Source organism: Lycium ferocissimum, chromosome 7 (assembly GCF_029784015.1).
Source record: "Lycium ferocissimum isolate CSIRO_LF1 chromosome 7, AGI_CSIRO_Lferr_CH_V1, whole genome shotgun sequence".
NCBI lineage: Eukaryota > Viridiplantae > Streptophyta > Magnoliopsida > Solanales > Solanaceae > Lycium > Lycium ferocissimum.
Genome location: NC_081348.1, coordinates 64412074 through 64421850, shown reverse-complemented (window position 1 = coordinate 64421850; position 9777 = coordinate 64412074).

Below are 9777 nucleotides of genomic sequence, written 5' to 3'. Positions count from 1 at the left end.
TTAGGGAGTATCATGAACTCATAAGAAGATGAACATTTGGCCAAAGAACCATGCCTTATGAAAGAAGGATTAGCCTTACATACATTTCCGTGCAACTATTCTATCACTTGTGTGTTCCTCTTCAAGGCTCACGTTTCTACCTTCATTGAAGTGCATACTCATATTTGATGATGGATAGCATTTAGCATTCATGACTAATTCTAGAGAAAATCGGAAGAATCTCCTTTATTTATACGACTTCCCTCGTATTACATATCAACTTCCAAACATCAATAACAACATTCGCAATATCATCACAATAGCCTTTAGTCATCTACATTACTCTTACTTCACAATTCACTTCAATTTTCCATATTCATAGTCATAACTCGACAATACATTCATTCACATACAATGTCATTTTTCACACTCTCAATAGCATTTATAACATGATTATATTCATAAAGCATCAAGAATCATCACTCGTTCCAAACGTTTACTCAAAAGTGCTATTATTCACACATTCATGACCCATTTCTTGCATTCTTTTGTAATCCAAGTGTTTCAAATTTCAATACTTTAAACAAAATGGAAACATCATAAAACTCACCTTAGATGGTGTAGGATTGAACCTTGGTTGCATATACCTCACTTGAGCTAAACCCTAGATTTTCCTTCACTTGAATTCTTTGCTTTTGATGAACTTTAATGGGTTCTCTTACTTTGATTCACTTGTGTTGATGATTAGAACCTTTGATTTCCTTTGGATTCTTGTTCAGGAAACACACATGAGGCCCTAGAGCTTTTAGAGAGAAGTGGAGAGATATTGGGAATGAAATAATAAAGTTGGAAACACTTTTAAAGACTTGAAACATTTCGTACGATCGGTGTTCTGATTGACCGTTCCCACGGTCCGCGGAACCCAATGCTTTGTCCGTGAACCGGTCGTGGTTCATGACAAGCCAGCTTGCCTTCTGGGCGCTTCCGGGCCCATCCACGGTCCGTGGAACACAATGCTGGCTGTGGAACTCACTGCCACACCAAGTTCGATCCCGTCGTGTCGTTTGATCTCCAATCCTTATGGAACCTTCTTAGAACTCATTTATCACTTCATTAACAACCTAAGGGGAATTATAACTCTTCCCCAACACATCATTAAGTTGTCATCAACTTGCTACTCATAAATCCTTTCCGATACCTATCGTATACATGGCCTTCTCTTGGCAACTTTCTTGTCTAACATCGAATGTCTTTCAAATCTTATTTAGAATAATCAAATTCTATTTCTTACTTATTGAAACATCGTATACTTCGTATTCCTCATTAACCTACTCACTGTGCATCAAAGGAAAATTTTTCGAGGTGTAACAATAAGCCTGACCATTTGATTGTCAATATCCCTAGTTTCCCCTTTTGAGCCTGTTGACCTTTTTCTTGGCTAGCCAATAATGAAACCTTACCCTTTGTGAAATAAATCTATCTTCGCACCCGTTCCCTCCTTGGTGCTACTAGATAGATTAGGCAAAATGCCTAAGCTGGGAGTGAAATAAATGTGAAGTAGATGTTAAAAACATAAGTTGGGGGTGGTGGATTTTGCTAGTCGGGATTTGATGTGGTGGTTGCAGAAAAATAAAGAAAAGACAAAAAAAAGATGTGAAAAAAAAAAGTGTAACACAAAAAGAGTTGTAACTTGATTAGGAATAAAAACCACATCGAGATCAAAAGCTTGAAAGAAACCAAAAGGGGTTGAATAAAGGGAAAATTAAGGTGACGAGATGATGTAGTGTTCAAGGAGGGTTAGTCACTAATATCTAAAAAGTATCCTACCCATCCCTAAGCCTACATTACAAGTAATGTGATCGCAACTGAATGAGCCTAGGAGGAAAGCATAGAAAATAAGGGCAAGCTTATGGTATTTGCATGTATAGATATGAACTTCTTTGTGAGTGTGAGTGTTTCCTTTCTTCTCGTTCGTCTTCGTCCCTCAATTGTTGTATATATATGTGTTGGGGCTTTCTTTGGTCTATGTGAGGGCATAAAGGATGAGAATTGATCAAAATGAGGTGACCACCTAAAGTAGCGTTTGTGTGCATCATGATATGTACGATAATGTAATTTCATACATTGAAGCATCTTTGTTTGTCATAGCCTTCTTGAGTTGTGCATCATTGGGTTAAAATAGAAAAATGAGGTGGTCCTTGGAAGAAAAATGTGCATGCCAGGAGTTCAGAGTCAAAGCCAATGTAGACATCATTACTCTGCGATATCTAAGTGGTAGATTGAGTCATTGTGTTGTGCGACTTGCTTGAGGACAAGCAAATACTTTAAGTTAGGGGTGTTGATGTGCCGTGAAATTATGGCACGCTCGATGCTCGTTGGCTATAAGTTTTACTTGTTTTTGAGCAAGTCTTGGTCTTTTTGATGTGTTTGTGATATGTTGCAGATGTTTAACGTATTGCGGGAGAAAGTCGTGGAAATGGATTAAAAAGACGTTCAAAGAAAGAAAAATAACTGAAGCCTGACTTATACAGAGCAACATATGGACCGTATAATGTTTAAGGTCCGTCAAAGCCACCGTAGATGCATAACAGAAAGGCCTCAGACCTGAAGAGGAAGTCAAGGTAGAAATACGGACCGTTTATTATTTACGGTCCGTAAATCCCACCGTAGATTGGTTCCAGCGAAGTCTCAAAGGGAAGAGAATTGTATGGACAAGTTATACGGACCGTATAATATTTACAGTCCGTAAAAGTGGATCGTATATCTGGCAACTAAAGAAGATTTTACAGAGAACTTTTCCCTGATTCTACGGACCATATAAAATGTACGGTCCGTATATTGGTCCATCGGGGGTAATTTTGTCAATCATATTTTACACGACTTAGACTCTTATAAATACCTAATTTAGGTTTCTTGTAAAGTACAATTTACTAGATTTCAGTTTTAGTTCCTTAGCATTAAATACTCATAGTTTTTGAAGTCTTTCGGGGGATTACAAACAATTGAAATTAATTTCTCTTCAATTCCAAGAAATCATTCATATGCATTATGATCTCAATAATTTCTTATTGTTCTCTTTCTTCTATGGTAGCCAAATTCCCTTCCTAGGGTTGTGAACCTAATTGATGGGTGTTTTGTGATTGGGTTTTGTGATTGATATACACATAATAGATTGTTAGGGTTTATTTGTTCTTCGTTATTTTTCATATAGTTAGTGGTTGCAAACATTAGCTAACGCCATAAACTTTAGTTTATTTGGGAAAATAGCTAGGGTTAGGTAAGAACAAATAACAACAACTCAAGGCTTTAAACCTTGCTTAATAAATTCACTTAGGAATAAGAGGAATTCACTTGGCATAATTAACCATTCTTCTTGCATACTTTCTTATCTTTGGAAAAAGCATAGAAAGAAATTATCTTTTCTCATTGGGAAATAGGTTAGATTCACACAGAGGTAGTGCATCCATACAAATGATCCATTAGAAGTATATCAAGATTGATAGCCATGATCATACACTTTACCTGACGGGAACACAACCTTGGTCCTTTTTACCCATATATTTACAACTTTAATTTTCTAGTCACTTTAAATTAGTCCACAAACCAAAACAACTATAAAACTCTTTTTTTGGAGTATACCAGAACCGCAAGATTAGTATAATATTTATTTAGTAAACTTTTCACATCATATTCTCTGTGGGATTTGACCCCAACCTCGTTGGGTTACTATATTTGACATCGTCTGCTTTACACTAGTAAAAGTGTAAATTTGAGTGTATCACCTCTCACATATGAATGGAAGAATTTAGTATTTCTACCTCCATCATTGACCCATTTCATACTAGCTTTCTGTTTCCAATATTCTTCCTCCAAATGTAAAAATCTGGTTAATTCTGCTTGAGCCTGTTGTAACAGCATTCTATTCTCTGTTGAAGGATTATTTTCAAACTGCAACTCCTTCACTATTATAGTATCTTCAATAGTGGCAATCTGCTGAAATATATTCCCATAAGTGATCCTGCTACATTGTACCAATGCTGTTTTAAGTTTCCTTAACTTATGATGAAATACATAAAATGGATTTCTACTGAAATCAGCAATCCTGTGTTACTTCATCACATTCATAAAAGAATGATGAGTTGTCTAGAAGTTAAGAAACTTAAAAGGTTTAACTATAGGTTGAGCATTGCTATTACACTCCAGATGCAATGGTGCATGATTAGAACAATGTTTGATCATATGAGTTACTGTAGTGGATAGCATGATGTCTAATAGCTGCTGTTTCACCAAAATCCTATCTAAGCTCTTGAATATACAATCTTCTTCAGTTCTTCCATTCCACTAGGTGAACTTACTTCTTGAATATCCTACATAGAGCAATCCACAACTTTGAATACAATTAGAAAAATCTAGAGTCTCATTGGAGAAGACTGGTAATCTACCTTGTTTCTCTTCATCAGATATAATAACATTAAATTCCCCTCCTACAATCCATGGCATATCATGTTGACTAGCTACCTCCACCATGGACTCCCAAAATTCTTCCCTCTCCTCTCTATCACATTTAGCATATACAACTGAAACCAGCACTGATTGATTCAAAAAAGAGTGAGTGAGTTGCAAAGTAACTTATTGTTCTGACTCAGAAATAAGTACCCCTTGCCATTCATCTGTCTAGAAGATCCAAATCTTTCCTGAACAGTTCACCTTGCTATTTTTATAGCCTAACTTCCTTCTATAATCTTTTACAATAACAGGATCTTGAAAAGGTTCCATTAGGCCAATGATTGAATAATGATGTCTCCTCTTTAATTCAATTAACCTCTTAAATGATTTTTGAGTGTTAACTAACCTAATATTCCAAAGTATAGCTTTGTCTATCATTGAGAATTGTTGGATTTGTTCTTACTCCTCTTTGTTGACACTCCTTCAGTTTGTACACTAGTAGTCAAGCATGTTTTTATTTATTTGTTGTTTGATTTAACTTCTGCACACTTCTAGGAGATAGATCTGCTTCCTTCGCTATTTCATCAATATTCTGAGTCAAATCTTCCTCCCCTTGATATTCATGATAATCTTGTGAAGCCATCTTCTCCTGTGCCACCTGTTGAATATGCCCCACTGCTTCTACTGGTACTTTATCAATATTGTTACTCTTTAGTGGCCTTGTGAGTTCTTTCTCCCCATTTCCATCCTTAACATCCAAACTCTGATCTGATATAACCTCATCACCTTAAACTACAACATCTTGCAGTTTATCACCTATTTTATCCTCTTCCAAACCTTCTTGTGCCACTATGTTGTTATTGGTTGAGACTACATAAGTACATTCTAATTTATGTCCCTGATTAGTTCTAACTTGTGTATCCTTAGAACTCTGATGAGCTATAAGCTTCCCTTTTTCATTGAGTTGCTTACCAAAACTCATCTCAATCCATGCCTTTACTGATTCCTTCTCCACTTGATTTGCTTCTTCCACCTTCTTTTCTTTGCACTTCTCAGCAGTATTTACTTCTTTACCCACTGCAATGTTCTTAAAAGATTCATCACCAGATATACTATCCTTTGCTTCTTCTATCTTTTTCTCAGCAGTGTTGTTCATACCTGTCGTATCTATTATCTCCTTATCAGTGTTTTGAAATGCTGCATATTGGTTACTTTGAAGCGGTTGATTCTCCATTCATTTCCAAGAGTTTTCATCATATCCTCCTTTTTGAAAATGCCTCTTATTCTTCGATTTTATCTTCTTCTCTTTGAATCCATCATTATCAGTACCTTCTGAAGCCTATTTAACAACTTCCTTCCCATTCTTTTCTCCATCATTCTTTCCTTTGTGCCCATTAGCTTCAGAACTGCTGTGCTTTGAATTATTTTGTGCGACTAATAATACACTTTCCCTTCAAACAACAATGTTTTGGGATTAATGTTTTTAATTCTTTCATATCGGGCCATCCATATGAAAACTTCCCAATGACAGCATATTGTAGTTTTTCCTTAATAATCATCTGCTCTATCTCCTCTTCATCCCAGACAACTATGGGCTCTCCATGCATATACGTGATCTTCTTAATGGGCAAAGTAGGTGTGTATGTAGTAGTCGTTGTTTAAGCGTTTAGGGTTGTTGCATAAGTTTGGCTAGGTATAAGGTTATTTGGTTGTGGTGGTGATGTGGTAGTAGACTGGACAACCTCAATGGATTGCTTTCCAGTGGCCTAAGAGGCCATTTCTACCTTGAAAAGTAGGTGGTAACATTAGGGTTTCGGCCAGGTTTAGGGTTTTTTAGAGAGTGTTTTTTTCTATTGGGTCTCTACTTGTTTTTCTCTAATGTTATTATTTATGCCAAGTATGTTCAATTTTTTTTGTAACAAGTTGAGCCTGTGTGATAGACTTTGGTGGTCATTGGGACTAGTTCTTACTGTTGGCAGAGTTTGCTTATAATAATAGTTACTACTCGGGCATTGATATGGCTCGGTTTGAGGCTCTTTATGGGAGGAGATACAGGTTTCCTGTTGGATGTTTAATGTATTTGAGGTAAGGCCATAAGGTACTGACCTTTTGAGGGAGTCATTAGATAAGGTTAACGTGATTTAGGATAAGCTCTTAGCGGTTCAAAGTAGACAGAAGGAGCATGTGGACCGAAAGGTCCGACATCTGGAGTTCATAGTTGGGGAACAACTCTTTTTGAAGGTCTCACCCATGAAGGGCGTGAGGTTCTGGAAGAAAGGCAAGCTCAGTCCTAGGTTCATCAGTCCATTTGAGATTCTTAGCCGTGTGGGGGAGGTAGCCTATGAGTTGTCTTTGCCTCCAGGTTTGTCTGGTGTTCACCCCGTGTTTCATGTCTCTATGTTGAAGAAATATCACGGTGACGGTTCTTACATTAATCGTTGGGATTTCAGCCTTGTTGGATAAGAACTTGTCTTATGAAGAGGAGCTTATTGCTATCTTAGGTAGAGAGAGGTTCATAAGTTGAGGTCTAAGGAGATAAAGATCAGTGAAGGTCCAGTGGAAGAATCGTCCAGGTGAGGAAGCTACTTGGAAGGCCGAGTTCGATATGCATAATAAGGATCCCCAGCATTTCACCCAGTCAGGTACCTTTCCTCTTGTTTCTACCCTTATGCGTTTTGTCTATTTTACCCCTGCCGGTTCAATTCCGAGACTAAGAGTGAGTCTGGTGAAAACTTAAAGATTTAGAATTCTAAAACGAAGGCATTTGGTTATATTTTTTGTGCACTTGTTTGATAACTTGTTTTATTTCATTAGTGGGGGGTTGACTTAGTAAATTAGACCTCCGTTTGGAATTTCGAGTCCATGGGTTAGTTCGTAGCACGTTTTTACATATGTGTGCATAGCTGGCTTGTGTATATGGGGCCTCAGATTGATGTTGAGATTTTGGGACAACCTTGGTGAAAAACCAAAGGAATTCTGATTCTGGTGCGATCGCCACAACGGGCATGGGGCCGTTCCAACGAAGCCGCCATAGTGGAAATTGGGTTTAGGAGGGAGTCTGCCATAGCGAGTGGTGGACCGCCATAGAGGGACCACTACGGCACGGTCTTGATAGCTATGGCGAGTAGTGGCGATTAATAAACTCCGCCGTAGCAGAGGTTCTGGCTGCTACAGCGGTACCACTGCAGCGCACCTAGTGACCACTGCAGTGATCGACGGGAGGCAAAAACCCACTTTTATATTGATAAGTACGAGCCATTAGTCACATAACTCCAAAAATAGTTTCCAAGAGAGAAAAGGGCGATTACTCTAAAGTTTTGGTGGATTCTTCTATGAGGGTAAGTTCTAACTATCATCTTGTCCAATTTCATTCCTCCTTTAAGCTCCATGACTAGTTTAAGGTTCTTTAATGGTGGATGAAAGTCCTAGAACCCTAGAATCAGTAAACCCTTGAATAAATTGTGGATTGTCGATTTTATTATTGCTCTATCATCTAAAAGTGTAGGTTACCACATTATAGGTTGAGAATTGCTTAATTATCGTGAGAATTTTATATTAAGACTTAGGGTTCCACCCAAAATGGAGATTTTACCTAAAATCTGATTTGAAAGGGTTAATTGATTAGGAACCTATAAGTTGGAGGATTATGATTGTTGGGGCTGAGGGTAGGATAGATTCACCCTTAAGTGTTGGTTTCACCCATTCGAATGGTTATGGATGGTTTGGGGTATTCTTTCCCAATATTGATTTCTATGTTGATTAGATGGTCTATTGCTTACGTAGCGTTATATTGATAGACTTTGAGTGTTTCGAGGCGTTACGAAAGGGGAAAGCTCTAGCGGAGTAGCTTGCACTGTTCCAGCTCTACATCTGAGGTAGGTTATGGTTTATGTTACACCTCGTAGTTGAACATAGAATTCTGTAGGCGTCAACTGCTTAATTATGAACACTGGAGTGATATGCGCCTATTTTATGGTTATAAGGGTTTACAATCATGTATGAGAAGTATTGGAAGGATATCTTTTGGAACATGATGAGTTTTGAGACAAAGAAAAAGCCAGAGTGAAGTTCATGAAGTCTAGTTTCAAACACAACAAACCGTTCCTTAATAGGACATTGGGGTAAGGAGATACGGATGTTACAAGTTGGGAGGGTAGGCTAGGAAAATAGCCTGCGCGAATGCGCCAGGGAGTGGCTTGAACGCACAGGAGGCCAAGGGCCAACTCAGCTCGAAAGCGCCACCACGAGGCCCGAACGCGCTGAGCAAATTTTAGGCTCGGGTCAGGGATGAAGATTATATGACCTAAGTATAAGAATATATATATATATATATATATATATATATGATCTAAGTATAAGAATATATATATGACATTTGGAGACCGTATGGCATAAATTAGTTCATACGTTACTTGATGAAAAGCCCTCGTAACCGTAAGCTAAGGTGGGGCCCACAAGCTGGGGTTTTTCTAAAGGACATATGAAAAATTATAAGAGAGGTACATGGGAAGTTAAGAAAGTCCTAAGAAGGACCCTTAAGCCAAATGTGGGCATAAGCCCTCCAAAAGGATTATTTAAGGATACGTTTTCGGATGATCTAAATTGAGGAGGCCAAAACGCCATGATAAGTTTGGAATTTGGAGTCACACAAAAAATGAAAGTTGTAGATAATTGAATTAAATTTTCAACCGTAGGTCGTAGGGCCTCACACGATATCGGGATCAAGAGTTATGACCTTTTTACTGAATAAATGCGCAGGCAGAAAAATATGCCAGCGCGAATGCGCTGACCAAATTTTAGGTCGGTTTGGGCAGATTCTGGAACTCTATATAAGGGGGGCTTACCCCCCCCCCCCGCCTCTTCTTCATCAAAACACCCAGAAAAACCCCCAAATATTCTGAAAATCTCCCACAACTTCTCAACATCAAATTTTAGCCCGGATCAAGTATAATTCCCGAATTTCGGTCCAGGTAGCGTACAGTTGCGATTACAAAATCGTATAGCAACGCGTTTGGCTCAGTTAAAGGTGGAAAAAAGTGAAGATATAGGAATATTATCGGGTGAAAGGTATGAATCTCTTATTATTAATGCTAATCTTGGTTTACTTACGGGAATAGAGCGGCTAGATAGCCGTATAACGGAGTATAGTTGGTTGAAAAATTGGATAAATATCATCTGAGGTGTCTTATGGAGTATGTTGATGTTAGTGGTGATGTTGTTGTTATTGTTGTTGTTTGTTGTTGGTAACTGTGATTTCGGGCTAGGGATATAAACAGGGGAGATGCTGCCGAAATTTCGGCAGATCCTAGAAAGAGTTAACTTAAAGGCTTAAGGTAAGCACTTGATAACGAG